Below are 24,322 nucleotides of genomic sequence, written 5' to 3' on the forward strand. Positions count from 1 at the left end.
AGAACAGAGAATTATTTGAATTTATGCTGATTGAGAATATTCCAAAAGCAAGGACCGTAAGGCAGTGAACCTAAAAAAAAAAAAAAAAAGGAGAATCCAAATAATTAAACAACAATAAAGTACATCTAGGATTATCATACTCAAAATGTAGGAAACCAGATGTAAAGAAAATCTTGAAAGGAATTAGAGAAAACAAATAAACTCAAAACAAATACATACATTTAGAGTAACATGGATAAGAAACTCATGGGGCTTCCCCCCAAAACCATACAATCAAGAAGAGAATAAAATGAAATATTCAAAGTACTGAGAAAAACCTAGAATTCTATAACCAGTAAAATTATCCTACAAAATTGAAGGAGAAATAAAGACTTTATTAAAAAAAAGCATAAGTAAATAAATTACTGAAGAAACTCATTGCCAGCAGACTTATATGGAAGAAATATTTTTAAAAGTTCTCCAGGACTGAAAATAATTAGGTCAGAAATTCAGATCTCTATTAATCAGAAATAGTGGACAAGGAAAATAAATGAAGAGAAAATTATTTTTTTCTTATTCTTAATTGATCTAAAAGATAATTTTAATGTAATTATAATAATCATGTATTAGGTGATTATATCATAAAATATGTGAAACAAATGACAGCAAGGTAGTAAAGGAGATAAGGGAGAGAGAATAATCTGTTATATCTGTACTACAAGTGAATTTAAAACATTATATGTATATATATGATTTAAATAAAGCATGTCTAAATAAAACTTGACACTACAAAATAGAAATCTCAAAAGAAATTTTTTAAATGGGAACTAAATTAAAATGAAGATAGAACATCAAAATTATGGGATGTAGTAAAAGTGGTGCTAAGAGGAAAAATTTTACGATTAAATACATATATTAGAAAACAAGAAAGAACTAATCAATAATCTTAGTGACCATCTTAGGACGCTAGGAAAAGAACAGAAATTTAAGACTAAATCAAGAAGAAGAAAAGCAGTAATAAAAATTAAAGGAGAAATTAATGAAACTGAAAACAGAAAACAATAAATCAAGGAAACCAAAAGTTGGCTCTTTGAAAAGTTCAGTAAAATTAATAGATAACCTCTAGCCAGGGAGAGAGAACAGATTACCTGTATCAAAATTAAAATAATGAAATGGGGGCGTCACTGCTGATTCCACAGGTATTAAAAGGAAAGACATAGAACGCTATGTACACTGTATGCAAACTTATTTGATAACTTAGATAAAATGTACTTATTCCTTAAAAGATATATATTACTAACACACACAAAAGGAGGAATAGATAATCTGAATAGGCCAGTAATTATTATTGTAGACAGAATGATTTTAAAGTTGACACTAAAAGGCAAAAGGTTTAGAAGTGTCAACACAATGCTCAAGAAGAACAAATTTGGAGTACTCACGTTCTCCAGTTTCAAGAGTGATTATAAAGCTATAGTAATCAACATGAGTGAATTGACACATAGACCCATGGCAACAGACTCACACAAATACAGTGAACTAGTCTTTGAAAAGTAGCAAAGGCAATTCAATGGAGCAGGGATAGTTTTTTCAACAAGTAATTCTAGAAAAATTGGATGTCCATAAGCAAAAAAAATAAATAAATCTAGGAACAGATTTTACACCATTCACAGAAACTACCTCAAAATGGATCATAGACCCAAAAGTTAAATGCAAAACTATAAAACTTCCAGAAAAAAATAAAGAGAAAAATCTGTGAGACATTGACTCTTTTAAATAAGTTCTTAGATGCAACACCAAAATTATAAAACATGGAAGAAAAATTAATAAGTTTAACTTTATTAACTTAAAATCTACTCTTTGCAAAGGCACTATTAAGAAGTTGAAAAGACTAGCCACATATTGAGAGAAAATGTTTGCAAAACGTATCTGATAGAGAACTTGTACCTATATACAAAGAACTCTTAAAACTCACCAGTAAGAAACCAAAAACTTCAGTTCAAACATGCAAAATATGTTAATAGACACCTCTCCAAAAAAGATATTTAATGGTAACTAATCATATGAAATTATACTCAAAATTATTTCTCGTGAGGGATTTGCAAAATACAGCAATAATATAACACATGTACCTATTACAAAGATACCCATTACAACTGCTAAAATCCAAAAACTAGCAATACCAGTTGCGGATAAGCATGTGGAGTAGTAAGAAATATTTATTATTCTAATTACATGATATTCTGGTAAAGGTAAAACTATAAAGATGGTAAACAGATCAGTGGCTGCATGGGGTCCCCATGAGTATGTGGGAATAGGTTGAATAGGGGAAATGCAGAAGAATTTTACTATGGTGAGACTATGTGCATAAGACAGTAATGGTGATTACATGAAACTACAGATTTGTCAATACTCAGACTTTTAGAGCATAAAAATTGAACTTTAATGTATGAAAAAATGTTAAAGTCCTATAGAAGATCAGGGGATTCCAGGATAGAATGCAGAATATTAAAATCAATAACTGTATTAGAAATGCATTAAATAACTTCACTGGAAAGTGTACAAGAGATTAGCAATCCAAGTGACTTTGGAAATGAGTGTAATCCATAAGACTAAAGGTAAAGAAAACTGCACATAAGAACTGTATCTAGATGATAGTCATTTCTTTCAACTAGAAATGACTATCAAGTGGGGTGTGGGTTAATAATTCTGATACTAAAATACACATATACTAGCATTCAAGAATTAAGTAAATGGGTGGAGAATGGTAGGAATCAGTTTCCTCACTTTGGGAATAGGAATTTACAGATAGAGAAGGATGCTAAAATGATACATGTGGTAATGAACACTGATGCCTCTGACTCTAATCAACTCATGCTTAACTTAATGTGAATACCATTTAGAAATATATATAGATCTCTACATACATAGAATTGTATTGTTTGGCACACAGTTGAGCTGGAGAAGGATCTGAGCTGTCAAATATTGGAGTAATTGATTAAAAACAGAAAGCCAATATGAAAGTTAAGGCTTTAATTGTTTACTGCCATGAAAAAAGCAAGAATCTAAACAGGAGAAAGTACAAGCACCCCCATTTCGTTTTCCCCCAACAAATGGTTTGCCAGTCAAGGGTCAGATGGCTCAGCAGAGACATGAAGGAATCCTCTCACTGTGGAGGGATCCTTAAACAAAAAGTTTTTGCAGATTTATGTACCCTGAGGCTGGGGGTAGGGGGAGATAAGATAGTAGGAAGAAAAGAGAGGGCTACAAGTAGAGAAGTACTGAGTATTGAGTCAGATTCAGGAAACGTGTCTTCAAGGTATATCCCCCTGCTCCCCTGATAAGGAGGTGCCTGAGGAAGACGTTGGCTGAGGACCCCAGGTAAAGAAACCTAGGTATGAATGCACTGGGCATTCAGCATTGTGTATTTTATCATGTCCTACTATCATCCCTCTCTCTATGTTCTAGAGTAAAAAACCAACAGCCTAAAATTACAGTGAAAAGCAGCAGCATGACAGCATTAAACCTGCAAATAGGATAGAGCTCTTTCAAAGCCTCATTCTCGTCAATATTTGACCTGTCTGGTAATTCCCTAAAAGATGCAGTTAAAAGGCTTGTATTTATTTGACCTAAGTCAGAGTTAACCAATTGCAAGATAAATTTTCTTGGTGGGCATTTGTTGAAAACGATCAATGGCAATTGTTTAACATTACCGATGTCTGAGGCAGTAACAACTGGGACAAACAATAGACTAACAAAAAGACTTAAATGGAAAAGCTGGGAAAATGAGATGTCCATACAGGGCTTTGAATAGCTTTGACATATTCCTAGAAGGCTATGCACATGTGAAGTTCTGAGTGCTTGGCTGAGGGTTGCATGCAAGACATAGTCCATGTGCAGAAATCCTCAGCAAAGAATGGAAGCCTAATTAATCACAGACATTTAAGGGATTCTCTATAAAATCATTAGCTGCCCAATAAGGTAAACAAGCAGAAATTTAAGTGGCAATGCAATTACAAAAATTTACATAATTCAGAAAAGTCACTAAACAAACAGCAAAAAACAACAAATGCTAGAGGGGGAAATATCTGATTTCCAGAATTGCCATATTATATTATTTAACAAATGTATTTTAAAACACAAAATATAAAAAGAAACCGTGGCCCATAAAAAGAAAATAAACAGTCAATAAAAACTGTTCCTTAGGAAGCCAGATGTTGGACTTACTAGACAAAGATAGTGAATCAGTTACACATGTTCAAAGAACTTACAGAAAACATACCTAATACTAAAGCAAAGAATTATGTTTATCAAATATAGAATATCAATAAAGCATTAGAAATCATAAAAAAGAACCAGATAGAAATTCAAGAAGTTAAAAGCAAAATAACTAGCATGTAAAATTCATTAGAAGCCCTCCAGAGTAATTTTTACTTGGCAAAGGAAAGAAACAACATACTTGATGAGAGCTCAACTGAGATCATCTCAATTATCTCAGTTAATCAATAACAGATTATGTTACTCAGATAGTCTCAATTATTTTAGTCCAAAAAATGGAAAGAAAAAGGAATTAAGAAAAATATAAGAGCCTCTGAGATCTGTGGTGAACTATGACATGCACCAACATAGACTTATTGTGATGAACAGAAGGAAAGGAGAGAGAAAAGTGCATAGAAAGAATATTTGAAGAAATAATGGACCAAAAGTTCACAAGTTTGACGAAAAATGACAGAAACTATAAAAGCCAGCAGGCAGTGGGATGACATAGTCAATGTAATGGAACAAAAGTTTGTAATTCAGTAATTTTATATCCAGAACACGTATCCATCAGAGGAGAGATTTAGGGATTCTCAGATAAAGAAAAACTGAGAATTTCATTGCTAGCAGATTTGCTAGCATTGATAATTGATAATTATCAATTGATAATTGATATCAATTGATAATATTAGGAATCCTTCACACTGAAATAAATGACACTAGACAATTCATAGAATCCACTGGAAGACAAAGTTACCAATAAAGGTAACTATATACATAGATTTTGCAGCTCTTTTTTCTCCTATATGAATTAAATGACAGCTACAGAAAAGCAATATTTATAAATCTTTGTTGATTGCATTGTAGTGTATAAAGATGTAATTGGTATGGCAATAGCGACACAAATAAGAAAGAAACAATGAATATAAAGGAAAAACATTTTGTATACTATGGAAAATGTTAGTATTAATTGAAGAAGACTGTTATAATTTAAGATGTAAATTGTAAGAGCTAGGACAACCATTAAGGAAATATCTGAAAAAACATAGTGAATTAAATAACAGGTGAGTGAAAATGGTAAACTAGAAAAACACCCTTGAGATACAAGAGAAAGCAGTAATTGAAGGACAGAGGGACAAATGGGACATAAAACAGGTAGAAAGCAAATAACAAAATAGAGGACATAAATCCTACCTCATTAGTAATTATGTTAAATTTTAATGGATTAAACTTTACAGTCAAACAGAAAAGACCTGCAGAATGAATAAAAATACAAAATCTAACAATATGTTGCTTTCAGGAGACACATTTTAGACTCAAAGACACAAACAGAATGAAAATAAAATGATAGGAAAACTATTTCATGCAACAGTAATCAAAAAAACCTGGAGTGACTAATATCAGAAAAAAATAGACTTTAGCACAGAAATTGTAACTAGGGACAAATGGAGTCCCTAGAAACATGGGGTTTTAATGTTAATGGGGTCATTTCATTAAATTATGTAAGACTTGTAAACATATATGCACCTAATAATAGATTTCCATAGTACATAAACCAGAAATATAAACTTAAAGGGAAATAATTTAAGTCACATCTGAACATATAATTTCTCATTGTCAATAATGGATTAATTATATAGGAAAAGGATCAATAAAGGTTTGGAAGACTTGAACTACACTACAGACCAAATAGACTTACACATATCCACAGAACACTCTAGCAACATCAGGAGAATACACATTCATCTCAAGTGCACACAGAATATTCTCTTAGATTATATGTCAGGTCATAAAATGTCTCAATAAATTTAAAATAAATTAAAATCATATATGTTCTTCTAATAATAGAAGAAATTATGAGAACCTGAATAATGTTTTCCAAAATAACTACTGGGTAAAATAAGAAATCACAAGTGAAATCATAAAATAATTTGAGAGGAATGGAAAGGAAAATACAGCACATCAAAACTTATTGGATGCTAATAAAGCATTGTTTATGAGAAATTTATTGTTATAAATGTTATTTTAAAAATTCTTTCTTAAATCAATAACCTAATGTTCTCAATTAAGAACTAGAAAAATAAGGGTAAACTAATCCCAAAGCAAACAGAAGAAAGGATATAAAACAAGAGCAGAGATAACAGAACAGGTGTTATATAAATAAAAGATGAATTCAACAGAACTAAACGTTAGTTCTTTGAGAAGATCAGCTAAACTGACAAATATTTAGATGAACTAACCAAGATAAAAAGGGTGAAGACTCTAATTTTATAATCAGACATGAAAGAGGGGACACTACTACTGACATTATAGAAATAAAAGGGATTATATGGGAACACTATGAATAATTGCATTCCAAAAGTAATAGAAAATCTAAATGAAATGGGGAAATTTCTAGATGAACACAAACAACAAAAACTAACTCAACAAGAAAAAGACAATCTGAATATGCCTGTAAGTAATGAGATTGAATTAGTAATCAAAAAATATTCTACAAAGAAAACACTTAGACAAGAAGATTACTGTAAAACTATACAAAATATTTAAGATGAATTAATGCTGATACTTAATCTTTTCCAAAAAACAGAAGAGGAAGAAACATTTCTTATCTCATTCTTTGGGTCCCTATTCCCTTGATAACAAAACCAAAGATATGACAAGAACAGAAAGTTATAGAACAGTATGTCTATGATATAGATGTAACAATCCTCAATAAAGTGTACAAGCCAAATCCAGAACAATATTAAAAGGATTATACACTATGACCAAGTGGGATTTGTCCAAGAAATACAAGATTGTTTCAACACATGAAAATATATAAATGTAAAATACCATGAAAATAGAACAAAAGACATGAAAATGGTCTTAATAAACAATGAACACATTTTGACAAACTCACAGCAAACTTGATAATTAACAGTAAAAAAACAAAAGTTTTCTTCCTAACATCAGGAACGAGACAAGAATGTCCTCTCTTGCTACTTCAATTCAAAATTATTCTGTAGGTTCCAACCAAAAAAATTAGAGAGGAGAAAATAAGGAAATAAAGAAAACACGTTTCTAAAAAACACATTGCTAAAATCACACTTAATAGGATTGGATTTGTTTCCCCTAAGGTCAAGAACAAGACAACAATGTCTGCTCTCAGTGCATCTATTTTATCAAGTCTTGTAATATAGGTTCTAGCCATTAAAAAGAATAGGAATAAAAGGCAACTAAATTGAAAAGAAAGAGCTAAAACTATCTCTATTCACAGATAACATGATATTGTGTATGGGAAATTATAAGGATCCTCAAAAAATAATTAGACCTATAAAGAAATTTATCAAAACTTCAGAATACAAGATTAATAAACAACTAAATTGCACTTATATACACCGGCAAAAACTGTCAGAAAATAAAACCAAGTTAACATTTTCATCTATAATAGCATCAAAAAATAAAATATTTAGAAGTAAATTGAATAAAAGTAGTACATGATTTTCATGTGGAAAACTACAGAACACTGTTAAAAGACATTAAAAACTAAAATGAATGTAAGGGCATATTGTATTCATGGATTGGAAGACTTAGCATTGTTAAGGTAGCAAATCCCTTAATTAATCTACAGAGTTAACACAGACTGTATCAAAACTCCAGGTGATTTTTTGCAGAAATTTCTAATCTGTTACTAAAATTCATATAGAATTGCAGAATACACAGAATAGTCAGAACAAACTTGAAAAACAAATTAAAAAGCCAAACAAAAATATTTAGAAGTCTCACTTCCTGATTTTAAAACCTAAGACAAAGCCACAGAAATCGAGGCTTCATGGATTAGCATAAGGTTAGACATACAACAATTAAATAAAATTTACAGTGTAAAAATAAAGTCATTCATTTATGTTTAATTAATTTTTCCTAGGGTATCAAGACAATTCAATAGGGAAATAATAGTTTTTAATAAATGTTTCTGAGAAACTGGATATACATATTGTATATATGCAAATGATGATGTTGAATCCTTACCTTACACAATATACAAAATAAACCTCTAGATGAATCAAATTATAAGAACTAAAATTATAAAAATCCTTAGAAAATATACACCTGAATCTTTCTGTTGTTGGATTACATGATGGTTTCTTTTATGCAACATCAAAACACAATCAACAAAAGAAAAATTAATAAACTTAGCTGCATCAAAAAAATTTCTTTCTAATATCTGCAAATCAATCCGTCTGATAGACCACATTAACAAGTTGAAGATTAAAAGCTATATGATCATCTCAATAGATACAGAAAAAGCTTTTGATAAAACTCAACGTCCATTTATGATAAAAACTCTCTAGAAAGTGGGCATAGAGGGAACATATTTCAACATAATAAAGCCCATATATTCAAGCTCACAGCTAACATCATACTCAAAGGTGAAAATCTGAAAGCATTTCCTCTGAGATCAGGAACAAGACAAGCCCAAGCCCACTCTCACCACTTTTATTCAACATAATATTAGAAGTCCTAGCCATAGCAATCAGACAAGAAAAAGAAACAAAATGAATCCAAATTGGAAAGGTAGAAGTATCAGTAAAACTATCACTGTTCGCAGCTGTCATGATACTATACAGAGAAAACCCTAAAGATGCCACCAAAAAACTAGTAGATCTCATCACTGAATCTAGTACAGTTGCAGGATACAAAATTAATACACAGAAATCTATTTTCCTTTTATATACACTAACAATGAACTATCAGAAAGAGAAATTAAGGAAACAATCCCATTACAATAACATCAAAAACAATAAAATACCTAGGAATAACCTACCTAAGGAGGTAAAACACTTGTATTTGGAAACTATAAGACACTGGTGAAAGTAATTGAAGATGACACAAACAGATGGAAAGATATACTGTGTTCATGGATTGGAAGAATTAATACTGTTAAAATGTCCATACCACCCAAGGCAATCTACAGATTCAATGCAGTTCCTATCAAAATACCAGGGGTATTTTCCACAGAAATAGAAAAAATAATTTAAAATTTTGTATGGACACACAAGAGACTCCAAATGGTCCAAACAATCTTGAGAAAGAAGAACAGAACTAGAGGAATCATGCTCCCTAACTTACACTATACTACAAAGCTACAGAAGTCAAAACAGTATGGTACTGGCACCAAAACAGACACATAGAACAATGAAACAGAATTGAGACCCAGAAATAAATCCACAAACTTATGGTCAGTTAACTACAACAGAGGAGGCAAGAATATACTATGTAGAGAAGACAGGCAGTTCAATAACTGGTGTTAGGAAAACTGGACAGCAACATGTAAAAGAATGAAATTACAACATTCCTAACACTGTATACAATAATAACTCAAAATGGATGAAAGATCTAAATTTAAGGGTGGAAAGGGACTAGAAGGACACATAGGCAGAACCTTCTTTGACATAATCAATTTTTTAAAAATATGTCTCTTAAAGTGAAGTAAATAAAGCAAAAATAAATGTACAAGCTTTTGCACAGCAAAGGAAGCCATGAACAAAACAAAAAGACAACCTAAGGAATGGGAGAAAATATTTGCAAATATGACTGATAAGGGATTAATATCCAAATATATAAAGCATTCACACAACTCATCAAAAAAACAGCTTGATTTTAAAATGAGCAGAAGCCCTGAATAAACAGTTTTTCAAAGAAGATAAACAGATGGCCAACAGGTACATGAAAAGATGCTCAACATCATTAGACATCAGAGGAATGCAAATCAAAACCACAATAAGATATCACCTCACGCCTGACAGAATGGCTATCATCAAAAAGACTACAAATAACAAATGTCGGCGAGGATGTGGAGAAAAAGGAACCCTCATACACTGTCGGTGGGAATGTAAGCTGGTGCAGCCACTATGGGAAACAGAATAGAGGTTTCTCAAACAACTGAGAAAAGCACTACCATATGACCCAGTAATTCCACTCCTGGGTATATATCGCCCCAAAATGACAACACTAATTCAAAAGAATACATGCAATCCAGTGTTCATTGCAGTATTATTTACACTAGCCAAGATATGAAAGTAACCAAAGTGTGCATCAACAGATGAATGGATAATGAAAATGTGGTGTTATGTGTATGTGTGTGTGTGTATACACACACACACACACACACACACACACATACATACATACCATGGGCTACTACTCAGCCATAAAATATAATAAAATTTTGCCATTTGGAACAACATAGATGGACTTGGAAGGTATTATGCTAAATGAAATAAGTCAAAGACAAAACCTGTATAATATCACTTATATGTGGGATCTAAAAAATAAAACTAGTGAATATAACAAAAAGGAAACAGACCCACAGATATAGAGAACAAACTAGTGGTTACCAGTAGGTAGTAGGAAGTGGGAAGAGCATGATGGGAGAAGGGTGTTAAGAAGTACATACTATTATGTATAAAATAAATAAGCTACAAGGATATATAGTACAACACAGGGAATATAGCCAATATTTTATAATAACTATAAATGGGATATAGCCATTAAAATTGTGAATTACTATGTTGTACACCTGAAAGTTACAATATTGTACATCGAATATAATTCAATTAAAAAATTAAAAATAGGGCTTCCCTGGTGGCACAGTGGTTGAGAGTCTGCCTGCCGATGCAGGGGACACGGGTTCGTGCCCCAGTCCGGGAAGATCCCACATGCCGTGAAACAGCTGGGCCTGTGGGCCATGGCTGCTGAGCCTGCGCATCCGGAGCCTGTGCTCCACGATGGCAGAGGCCAAAACAGTGAGAGGCCTGTGTACTGGAAAAAAAAAAAAAAATTAAAAATAAATTTTTTAAGTGTGCTTCAAAGACACAATCAAGGATGTGAAAACATAATCCACAGAATAGAAGATGATATTTGAAAATTACATGTCTGATAGGAAGCCAGTGTTCAAACTATATAAAGAAATCTTACAAATCAACAATAAAAAGACAATTCAATTGAAATTGAGCAAAAAGTTTGAAGAGACATTCTTCCAAGGAAAATTTATAAATGATCAATAATCACATGAAAGAAAGCTCAACATCTTTAGTCGTTAGCAAAATAAAAACTAAAATGTGGGTGTGACATCACAAACAATGGCAGATTAGGCAGTTCCAGGAGTCGGTCTTAACACCAAAACAGCAATTAAGTTGTAAAAATTATAAGAATCGACTATTTTGGAACTCCAGAACCTGATCAGACACTTAGAGCAACCAGGGGAGTGCTTGATGAAGGGAGAGTCTGCATAAGTCTGGTAAGAGAGAAGAATGTGCAAACCTGCTACCATTCACCATTTCTCAGGTTTACTCTGGCCATAAGGATGGTGGCCTACATTCTTAGAATGGCTGGTGTCAGAATGGAGAGTAAAAAGATAACCTACAGACTGGGAGAAAATATTTGCAAATGATTTGACCGACAAGAGCTTAATTCCCAAAATATACTAATATACAAACAGCTCACACAGCTCAGTATCAAAAAAAAAAAGAAAGCACACAGCTCAGTATCAAAAAAAAAAAGAAAGAAAACCAATAAAAAATGGGCTCAAGACCAAAATTTCTCCAAAGAAGACACACAGATGGCCAACAGGCACCTGAAAAGATGCTCAACATCACTAATTATTAGAGAAATGCACCCAATCAAAAATGGGCAGAAGATCTAAATAGACATTTCTCCAAAGAAGACATACAGATGGCCAAAAAGCGCATGAAAAGATCATGTCAACATCACTAATTATGAGAGAAATGCAAATCAAAAGTACAATGAGGTTATCACCTCACACTGGTCAGAATGGCCATCATCAAAAAGTCTGCAGACAATAAATGCTGGAAAGGGTGTGGAGAAAAGAGAACCCTCCTACACTGTTGGTGGGAATGTAAATTGGTACAACCACTATGGAGAACAGTATGGAGGTTCCTTAAGAAACTAAAAATAGAGCTACCATATGATCCAGCAATCCCACTCCTGGGCATATATCTGCAGAAAAGCATTATTCAAAAAGACACGTGCACCCCAATGTTCATTGCAGCACTATTTACAATAGCCAAGACATGGAAACAACTAAATGCCCATTGACAGATAAATGGATAAAAAAGATGTGGTACATAGTACAATGGAATATTACTCAGCCATAAAAAAGGAACAAATCAATGCCATTTGCAGCAACATGAACAGACCTAGAGATTATCATACTAGGTGAAATAAGTAAGACAGAGGAAGACAAATATCATATATTACTCATATGTGAAATCTAATTTTAGGAAATGATATTAATGAGCTTATTTACAAAAGAGAAACAGGCTCACTGATTTCAAAAACAGACTTATGGTTACCAAAGGGGAAATGTAGTAGGGAGGAATAAATAAGGAGCTTGGGATTAAAATACACACAGTACTATATATAAAATAGATAACCAACAAGGACCTACTTTATAGAACAGGGAACTCTACTCAATATTCTGTAATAACCTATATGGGTAAAGAATCTGAAAAAGAATGAATATATGTATAACTGAATCACTTTGCTGTACACATGCAACTAAAACAACATTGTAAATCAACTATGCTTCAATTTAAAGAAAGAAAAGAATGGAGAGTAAAAACCTTGTCCTCCAAAATTGGGGTTGTGTGTTTTGGTGAATTTGTCATTTTCAATGCATCAGTGTAGGCTCGTGCTTTTGTTTTGGCCTCCTCTGCTGGCAGCAGCTTCCCCGGCACTATCTCCTGTAAGATTCAAAGAAACCAACACACTTGTAATTAAATTATTTATACATTTATTTATGGTTCCAGACATTTAAGGACATCCCTTGTAGGTAACAGCCTGACTGAAGAGATAATGGAACAGAAACATCAGTGATCCATCACAACAATATATACAGACTAGGCAAAATTAGTTTGGAAAGCCACTATACAAATGGGTGACTGCATCCCTCAACAAGTGGAAAAAAAGCAGTCCCTGATGAGGGGGTGAATCTGATTTCCAGAGTTACCACATTAATGATACTCAAAACATCCAGTTATCATTTAAAAATCACAAAGTGTACAAAGAAATAGGAAAATATGAATCACTCACAGGAAAAGACACAAACCATCCCTTAGGAAGCTCTGACATTGACATTACTAGTCAAAGAACCTATATCAACTATCTTAAATATGCTCAGTGTGCTAGGGAAAAAAAATGGGAAAAGAAAGAAACTTAGGGAACAGATGTATGTACAGATAGAGAATGTTAACAAAGAGAAATTGTAAAAAGAGCTAAATAGAATTTCTGGGCCTTAAAGTATAGAATTCTGGAACTGAAAGTAAAATAATTAAAATTAAAAGTTCACTAGAGGGATTCAGCAGCAGATTTGAGCAGGCAGAATAAAGAATCAGGAAAACTGAAGATAATAAGACACTCCAAAGAGCAGGCAAAGAAATTAAGAAAAAATGAACAGAACCACGCAACCTGTTGGGTACCACACAGTGCACCAATATATGGATCACTGGAGTTCCAGAAGGAGAAGAGAAAAAGTGGCAGAAAAAAATTTGACGAAATAGTGGAAGGAGACATTCCAACTTGGATGAAATCTATGAATACACACATCCAAGAAGCTCAATGAACTCCATACATGAAAAACTCAAAGAGTCTGATACATAGACATGTTATAGTCAAATCACCATAAGACAAAAACAAGGAGAATTTTTAAAGCAGCAAGAGAAAAGTGAATCATACATCCAGGGGCCATCAGTACGATTAAAAGTTGATTTATCACCAGGAATCATGGAGACCAGAAGAAATGGGATGACATAAAGTGTTTTAAGTTTAAAACAAAAGCAAACAAAAGACAAACAAGTACTCTGTATCTGGAAAACCATCCTTCAAGAATGAGAGAAAAATTAAAACATTCTCAGATAATCAAAAGCTAAGAAATTTTATTATTAGTAGACCTCTCATATATTAAATGCTAGAGGCAGCCCTTCACACAGAAATGGAATGATACTAGCCAGTAATCTGAAGTCATATTAAGAAATAAAGGACTTTAATAAAGGTTACTGTATAGTAAGTCCCCTACATACGAACCTTCAAGTTGTGAACTTTCAAAGATGCGAACGTGCATTCAGATGTCCAATCACGTAAGTTAGTTCACATGTCTGGAGTACATTGTCACATGCGTGCAACCTCTACAAGTGGTTGTGCTTTTGTGTACTTTACTTCTGTGTGAAAAGTATTATAAGCCTATCATGGTTCAGTACTATATAGCTGATTGTGTTAGTTGAGTACCTAGGCTAACTTTTTTGGACTTAACGAACAAATTGGACTTACGAACGTGCTCTCAGAATGGAACTCATGTAGCAGACTTACTGTATATGTAAATATGAATGTTAGTATTATTTTACATTTAGTTTATAACTCCTCTTTATTTCCTATATGACTGAAAGGCAAATACATAAAATAATAATTATAAATCTAGATTAATATTCACACATATATAGCATTAATCTGTGAGAATAACAATATAAAAGAGGTAAGAAGGAGATGCATAGGAACAAAATGTTTGTACACTATTGAAATTTAGTTGGTAGAATTCAAACTGTGTTGTTAACACACACACATATAAAAGGAAAGCAGAGGGGGATCAAAATTTTACACAACAAAAAATTAACTATTACAAAAAGACAGTGATGGAGACATTGAGAAACAAAAAAATATACAACATACAATAATCAAATAGCTAAGGCAGAAAGAAGTCCTTAACAGTAATTACTTTAAAAGTAAATGTAATAAATTTTTCAATTAAAAGGAAGAGGTTTAGGAATGGATTAAAAAATAAGATCCCTCTATATACTGTCTATAAGAAACTCTGTTTTAGATATGAAAACAGACAGAAGTTGTAAGACTAGCAACCTATTATGAATTTGTCAAGTTAACCTTTATCAAGGGGAGGAGAAGGTGCCAGATGGTACGTCACCATTCAACAAAAGACCACAAGTGGAACTGAAATAGAGAAGTTTATTACTCACAAGTCCTGGAGGGAGTATCTGGTATAATCTGAGGGGCCTGAAGGGGAGATCAAGACAGAATACAGAAAGAGAGAGGAAGGACCTGGAGCACATGCGTTTATTAGAGTCCATGGATAGAGTGCTTTGGGGTTCCTGGGCTAGGGCTGGATTGGTTAATTCAAACTAAATGAGCAGGGTTTTGGTAAGTTATATGGAGGTCTTACCTAGGGGAGCATAAACAAATGGCAGTGGAAGGCAGAAGAGACTGTTTAATCACAAGGGCTGCTGGGAAATCATATAAGGAACTTACATTTGCTTGTGACTCCGCAGGCTGCTGTTTAGGGCATGTGCTTGAATGAGGGGGCTAGTGTCAGTTTAAAGTCACTGCAGGTTTCTTGACCAAACAAAATGGACACCAAAGCAGTAATACCATGGAGTAGTTTAACTCAACTTTTGACACAATCCTATTAAAAAAGGGACAAAGCCCTTGGGTTAAACATTATCCAAAGAAGATATACAAATGGCCAATAAGCACATAAAAGGTATTCAACACCATTAGTTATTAGGGAAATGCAAATGTAAACCACAATGAGATAGCACTTCAGACCTACTAGGATAGCTATATTTTTTTAATGCAAATTAAAAAGTTTTGGCAAGGATGTGGAAACATTGGAACCCTCATTTATTGCTTGTGGGAATATAAAATGTTACAGCTGTTTAGAAAATCGATTTGAAAATTCCTCAGAATGTTTACCATAAAGTTACTTAATGGTCCAGCAATTCCCAGAAAGTCCACCAAAAAACACTGAACACATAGGTCCACGCGAAAACTTGTGTACAAATTTTTACAGCAGTACTTTTCATAATAGCCAAAAGGTAGAAACAATCCAAATATCTGTCAATTGATGAATCTATAAATAAAATATGGTATATCCATGTAATAATGTTATTCAGTCATAAAAATATAGGAATTATTGATAGATGCTACAGCAACAATGAATCTTGAAAATATCATGTTAAGTGAAAGAAGCTAGACATGAAAGGCCAGACATTGCAGGATTCTGTTTATATAAAATGTCCAGAATAGGCAAATCTATAGGGATAGAAAGTAAATTATCAGTTGCCAGGCAGAAGAGGGGTATATGGAATAGGTGCTAATGGGTACCTCATTCCTTCTGGGGTGTGAAAAATGGAGAATTAGATAGTGGTGATGGTTACACAACTTTGTGAAGGTACTAAAAACCATTAAATTTTACACTTTAAAAAGGTAAATTTTATGCTATGGGAATTACATCTCACCTTATATATATGTAAATAAAGTATGTATGAAACAATATGTATATATTTTCATATATATACACATATATATGAAACAAAACTAAAACTGATAATTGATATGTTTTACCCCTCCATAAAGTTGAGAGAGAGGTTGCATATCCAGAATGGCCACTAATGCTTAATCATACATCATGAAGATGGCCCTAACCATGAGAATCTTTGTGTTCTGTATTCTGTGTTAACTAAATAGGTATGAGAATGATTGCCATTCTCAGATGTCAAGATGTGAGGTATGATTGGCTTTATATCCTTACAAAGCTGATGTACGTGCTTTGGAGCTGGTGATGTTCTTAAGTGAGGGAAGATATAAAAGATCAATTTCCTAGTTCAAAAATGCACAAGTACCCATTAATCATCTTTCTCTGAGATTAAAATGGATTAGAGGAGAATATTTTTCTTTTAATCCTAAAAACAAATATTCCCCGAGTCCACTAGAGGAAAATTAATTTTACTGCATCTCCTTAAACATTTTTTAAAAAAAATTTTTAAGTATTGCACCTACACAAATACAATGTTTTGATTTCATTCCAGAGATACAATTTATAAAGCTTATAACCTAATAAATATATAAGCATGCATTTAACAAGTTATTTTTAGAGAGACATAGTGTCAATAACCATGTCCTTATGTGATTTCTAAAAAATAATTCAGTCTGAATTTCTTTACACTGCTTAGATTTCCCATGTTAGAAAATCTGTTTTAAAAATAGCACTTAGTGTTCTAATTCTCCTAATTTAGTGTCTGGAAGCTGCCCACTTGCAACTATGTAAATACCAAATTATTCCATCTTATTATCAATTGCTTCATTAGTTTTCTGCAGGTTAAATGCATTTTAGATCATACTTTCAAGTTTCATATTATATCAGCAATTTTCTAGCTCATATTTAATACAAGCAATTTAATCAAAACGTTGCAAGTGTAATCAGAGTACAGTGATGGACATTTTTTCTTTATTAAATATCTTGCACCCCCCACAGCTTATACTACATAAAGTGTTCATTAGTTCCTAAACAGTACCTCTGTGTTTTCACATTAATGCAGCTAATATTTGGATGTGATGGCAGGGGAGATAAAACAAGACCTCGTAATTGCCATCACATTTCTAGACTCTTCACAATTCACATCTTATTCTGAATATTTATTTATTTCAATAACAGCACCCTTGCTGTCAATAGGAAAGCTGCACTAACCTCTGAACTGATTTCCTGCTTCCATGTTTGTCTTGCAACTCTCCCTACTCCACCCCAGAACTCTTCTCCATTTAGGGTTCTGACTATCAAGTTAAAGATGTAAATGGGATCATGTCATTCCACTACTCAAAATCTTCTAGTCACTACCTATTTTTGAATAAAATCAAAATCTTTCGATGACCTACAAGCATGGATGTTATCTGCACCTCCTCATGATTCTATTACCTTCCCGCTATTTTAGATATACAGTAACTTTTATTTTTTGGACATTAGGCCAAATTTGACAATAAGCCCATTCCCACCTACACCAGTTCTGCTTCCTCTGCCTGGAATTATCTTCTGATATCTACTTAGAGTACTTCATCACATCATTTTACTCCATGATATGCTCAAGTAGCTCATTAACAGTGAGGCCACTCCATTCCTAAGCAATTTTACATCTCATAGCTTATGTTCTTTTCCTTGTGTGGATCTTATTTTCAGCAAGCTTCTTCCCTTAGACCTAGGGTAGCTACAGCAATGTCAAGTGTAGTGTCACTTTAACCTCCTATCTAGTAGGAAGAATAAGTAGGTGTCCTGAGTCTGTCTTTCTCTTACACTAATGATAACAGGATGAACTGTGGTCAAGGGGATAGGATGATTTTGTTCCTTTAGGAAAAAAAAATTGCCTGCTTGTGAAATTGAGAACAGGTTAAGTCCATCCAAACTGAGTGAGCTAAAACTGAGGAATAAACAGTTTCCCACAGAGATGAATATATTCTTTTATCAGTATGTGAGTAGATTGAAGACAGGAAGAAACAAACTCTTTGATAAATCAGTAGTGTGTAAATATCCTACTAAAACTAAAAATGTATATGTTTAAATAAAGATAATAATTCAGAATTCCAAACTTTTATAAGCTTATTGGAGAAATATTGGACGATCAAGGAAATCAGTGTCTTGTTTAACTCAAAAACCTAGAGAAAATTTTTATTAGAAGTTTGATACATATGGACAATATAGATACTCTAAAGTGCTTATTTGCCATTTGTGTAAATTTTGGTTTGTCCGTTTTAATTAATGTTTGCTACAGTTTTACTCTTAAAAAGTATAATCTCAAATAATATCTTATATTTTGGCACTAAATTTGAAAACATAAAGAAAACTTTCTTTGCTTTCGTTCATAACAGAAATAATGCTATCTTGTTCACACTCCTTTTTACCACTGTTTTCAGCCTTTTTTCTCAAGCATTACGTTTTCTTATTGTATTCTTGTACATTCAGTCATGAATTTCTGTCTGCCTTAATTTTGTCTTTCTACAAGAGATCTAAAGAACCAAGCCCATCAAAATAGAAGAGTATCAATAAACTATCACCAGCCTTTACAGGAAAAAGTTAGTGTATTTGCCTATTCCGTGTCCTTCTTCGTAGCATATCTGAGAAATGATTATATTAAAAACAGGCCCAGAGTTAGGCAGTAATATTGAAAATGATGGTAGGAAAAGGAAGTAAATTTGGCATGGAGAAAACACTAGCATGGACTAGTCTTCTGTTCATAACAGGCCTGGCTGGAATGTGGTCAGTGTTCATTTCTATTATGTTTATTTTCTAATTTCCTGAATAGCTTTCAGCTTGAACATTCTTTTAAAGATAGAATTATTATTGGAGGAATATGAGAGTTGTTTACTTTCTTTACCTTTTATTTTTTCTTTAGAAAAAATATTTATTTATTTATTTATATAGGTATATATATATATATTTTTGGCTGTGTTGGGTCTTCGTTGCTGCACGCAGGCTTTCTTTAGTTGCAGTGAGTAGGGGCTACTCTTCGTTGTGGTGCATGGGCTTCTCACTGTGGTGGCTTCTCTTGTTGAGGAGCACGGGATCTAGGTGCATGGGCTTAGTTGCTCCGCAGCAGGTGGGATCTTCCTGGACCAGGGCTCGAACCCATATCCCCTGCATTGGCAGGCAGATTCTTAATCACTGCGCCACAAGGGAAGTCCCTACTTTTCTTATTTCACCTGTTTTTTCCTTAGGAAATGTATAAAGGCAAAGATAGGAAAAGTATAAATTATTTTTAAAGATATCTCATACATTTATTAAGTGATCTGCACTCTTCAAGTACAGAGATGTGTCATATTATTGCTTTAAGTAAACACTCAATGTACATTTTAAAAACTTGGTTTAGTTTAGTTTTCTTCCACTAAAAAAATTAAGGATTCATAGTTTTCATATTTGGTAGATGAATATTATACTATTAAGAGCCAAGTAATCTTGAAATATCTGAGTAAATTTATTAAGTGAACAAAATTGGGCCTTTTAATCATTTGCAGTTAGGGAAGAAGAGGAGATCACAGCTAACTAAAAGAAAGATTATTTCCCAATCATCTCTTTCTTAGTCCAATATATTCTTGTATAACAAAAGATGCTGCAGTGGTGGTGGATTACGTGTCCCAGCAATGTCCCACACAAGTGTTGTCAGGTTAAAGGAAATTTTACCGACCTCCTGTCAAGATGCAGGAATAGCAAAATACATGCACAAGGAAGGCTAATCCAGAGAGTAACCTGCAAGTTCTCTCTTCTTGGCTTCTCAAATGCACAAATAGGTGATGAGCTCCCTGCCATCTTGCTTACCTTTCTTTGAATTGACCTTTATTCACAATTACTTTAATATTCCATTCCCTGAGTTTGTCTTTGATCCCCCTCTGGAAGGAAGCATGAATGTGCACTTCTAGTTCCAAGGTATATGTAAAACTATCACAAAATCCATAATTTTATGCTCATTACTTTCCTGTTTCAGTTATACAGACCCTAAATTCTCTAATCTCATATGCTTGTAAAATGAATTAAGAAAAAAAAGTAACTCACGCTTATTAAATTGGGACGTACTAGTAAACACAAGGGACCCTCACTCTTACCTGTGATTGTAAGATTTCTTTGCTATAATGTAGCCCAATGCAATAGAGGGAAAAAAGAGAAAAAAAAAACCTGAGTCAATAAGTGTTTTGCTTTTGAAAAAAAAAGATAAACATTATGTACTTCCATGCAGCTGTCAAACAACAGAGAAAACTGACTTAATTAAGATAAACTCAAGGTCAGTTTACAAGGCTAGGCATTGATTACTAAAATGTCACCTATTGACCTCCTCAAATAATTAGATTCTCCATTTAAATAGTCACTGAGAATGCATTTTAAAAGGCAAAATAACTGCCATTAAACCATTCTGTTTTACTTGAGGTCTCAGACACTGTTTTGTCACCTCCATAGTGTGCTGTTAGGAATTTAAATAATTAAGCTTTGGAAGACTGATATGTTAATTTAATTAAAACTTATCTGACAATTGTTCTTCCTGTTTTTTTGCCATGTGTCATTGCTAGTAATTTCATAAACTGTGGAAGCCGTGAGGAAAGAGTTTATAATTTGCAATGAATTGCTCTTTCTGTTGAAAATGAGAATGATTATAAAATTTTATTTAGCCATTTATCCAAGATGGCAATACACTACACCCAGGATTATAGGCCTGTAAGTTTGAAATCTTTCAGTGATTTAATGCTACTGTCCTCTTCCAGCTCCATGGTAACCTGATTATACTGCCTTGAAGTAGTAAACATACTGCCTGATAGCTAAATACATGCAGAACTTTTGCCAAAGTCACAGCATTTACTTATGAATTTCAGTGGTGTCGGTCAGGGGAGTGTTAGTGAAAGCCAAGGCTTTAACTTGAGTCTTGATACTGATCACCAAAAGAACTTGGCTGGAGACAATGTCTTTAAGCCACAGATTTTGCAGGTGAATTAGCAAATTAAAGGTGACAATATGAATTTTTAAAAAGTCTGAATAAATGCAAGTGTAGGCAGCGACCCAACCTAGGAATCAGAAGACCCAGAACTAGGCCATGTTCCATACTTTGAAACTTTGGGGAGAAATACATTTACCTTCCAGAATTTATTTACAGAGATTTTGATTTAACATGAAATAAGAAAGCATAGGACCTACTATAAAATGCAAATATAGTTAGGTACTATTTTTTTTTTTTGCGGTACGCGGGCCTCTCACTGTTGTGGCCTCTCCCGCTGCGGAGCACAGGCCCCGGACGCGCAGGCTCAGCAGCCATGGCTCACGGGCCCAGCCGCTCCACGGCATGTGGGATCTTCCCGGACCGGGGCACGAACCCGTGTCCCCTGCATCGGCAGGTGGACTCTCAACCACTGCGCCACCAGGGAAGCCCTGGATTTGATCCTTGAGAGAAGGTAGGGAATGCATATAGATACAGGAAGCCTTCTTGAATTATTGGGGGAAAGTCAAAGATTTATGTATGCTTTCTGTGTGTGATATTTGTGCCAGTGTTTCAGTAGGTTGCTTTAATGTGGTTTGGATCCAAGATGCAAGCTGTGGTGGACATATACTAGGGTGGCCCCTCATGATTCCCATGCCTTAGTATTCACGCCTTTTATAATTTCTTTTAGGTGTGGGTGGGATTTGTGACTTGCTTCTAGCTAACAGAGTATGATGACAAAGTTGAGATTTTGCCAATGTAATGAAGATCGCCAATAAATTCTATTAGAATTAATCAGATGAACACCCTTAAAAGAAGCGCTGGGACCTCGTTGAGGTGAGATATTGCCCTTGCTGGCTTGACGAAGTAGGCTGTCATGCAGAGGATGCCCACTTGCCAAAGAACTGTGGATGGCCTCTAGGAATGTTAAGCATCTTCTAAGACTTAAGAGTGGCCTCCAGCCTAGGACTAGCAGAAAGCCAATGCCCTCAGTTACACAGTCACAAGAAAATGACTCTTGCCAACAACGTGAATGATCTTGGAAGTGGATTCTTCCCTAGTTGAGCCTCCAGATGAGGATGTTATCTGACTAATAACCTGATGGTAACCTTTTGAAACCCTGAACAGAGTAGCCAGGGAAGCCATGTTTGGACTCCTGACTCACAAATACTGAGAGATAATAAATGCAGATTGTTTAAAATCACCAAGTTGGTGCTCACGTGTAACACAGCAACAGAAAAATAATAAAAAGGCTTTTTCAATTAAACAGGTTGAATGGTGCGCATCAGAGTTCTACAGACCTGAGTTCTAGTCTGAGATGTAGTGTTTAAATATTTTTTAATCTATGCACTTCCCTGTTGTAGATCACTTTCTTCTGCAAAACAAAAACAAAACACTCTGGCCTAAATTCAATCTTTATGATTATCTCCAAATCCAACATTCTATTATTGTTCAATTGGTAAATATTCAGAGAATGATTCTCAATGGTCATTTTCTACAACTTTCAGAGCCATATTAAAACTTGGCACTTAAACTTTTCTGCAACTTTATACCATCCACAGACATTGGCAACAGACATATAATGTACAAAACAGTGTGCACCAAAAGAATAAATATATAATTAATATGATAAAAATGTCATACAAATCCATTATTTAATTTGTATTTGGAAGTTTGCCAACAATGACTTCTGAAGATCTTTTTGGAAAGAAAAATCTACTGGTGTTTTATATTAATCTTAGATTTTTAAGTGCTTAAAAGCTTGAGTTTTCTTTAAAGTCAATAATACCTAACCATGAAAATGGAATATTATAGTAGGCATACAACAACATTTTCAATACAAGAAACAACTATTTGTGCCTTTCTAAAATTACCCAGCCAAACCTGTATCACCTGGTAAAAATAAAAACCTGCTTCTCAGCCCTAGAAGTTGAGTCTGATTATGAAGAGACTCAGCTACTTTCTTCCCTTCTTATAAATGTGTGAAATTATAGATGAGCTTACATTTTAATAGCAAACTTAATGGGTGGGTCTTAGACTAAAATGTACACACACACTTCATAAAAGCAACTGGCAGATTTTGAAAATGAATGATGGTAAATAATAAACTCAAGATAGCAAGTCTCTTGTAGGGTGGTACCGAGCCCTATATTTATTCCTGTCAGAGTTAATATTTCCATTGATGATCTATAAAAATAAGTAAAGCATCCCACTAACCATATTTTCACGTGAAATTACATTGATGGAATGTATGGAGGGAAGAGAAACTGTGCAAAACAAATAGACTGTGACAAGATCATAGCAAACCCCTCTAGTTGTTGACAGTGTAAAACTTCAATCTAAGAGTTCTTCACACAAATCAGAGTAGAAATGAATGCCAATGGGGTCAGTGATGATTTCATTATTTGGAGCTGAAAAACAGAAAGGCATGTGAGAAAGAAATATTGGGATGTGTCAAAAAATGATTCATTATTGCACAAAAATTTAACACAAATATATTCAGGAAGAAATAGAAAGGAAACACAACAGTATGTTTTCTAACTTGAAAATGAACTGTAAAATTTGAAACAGTAGATCTGCAGAAATTAAATGGCCTAACATATGAATTTGTTTGGGTGGGAAAAAGAACCATGAGGCCTGAATTAGTCACAAAATCACTCCTTATGTCATCTGTTATATATAAACTAAAATAACAACATCATTTTTACATTGTGAATGAGGAACTGTTTCTGATAAGTGTAAAGCACATTTGGCACAAAGTTGGGTTCTTCTGGAGATAGGGTCTTTCTTGTGTTTATTCC

The sequence above is a fragment of the Delphinapterus leucas genome, chromosome 3 (genome assembly GCF_059928025.1).
Source record: "Delphinapterus leucas isolate spDelLeu-1000000601 "Yukka" chromosome 3, BTC_Dleu_Yukka2, whole genome shotgun sequence".
Classification (NCBI taxonomy): domain Eukaryota; kingdom Metazoa; phylum Chordata; class Mammalia; order Artiodactyla; family Monodontidae; genus Delphinapterus; species Delphinapterus leucas.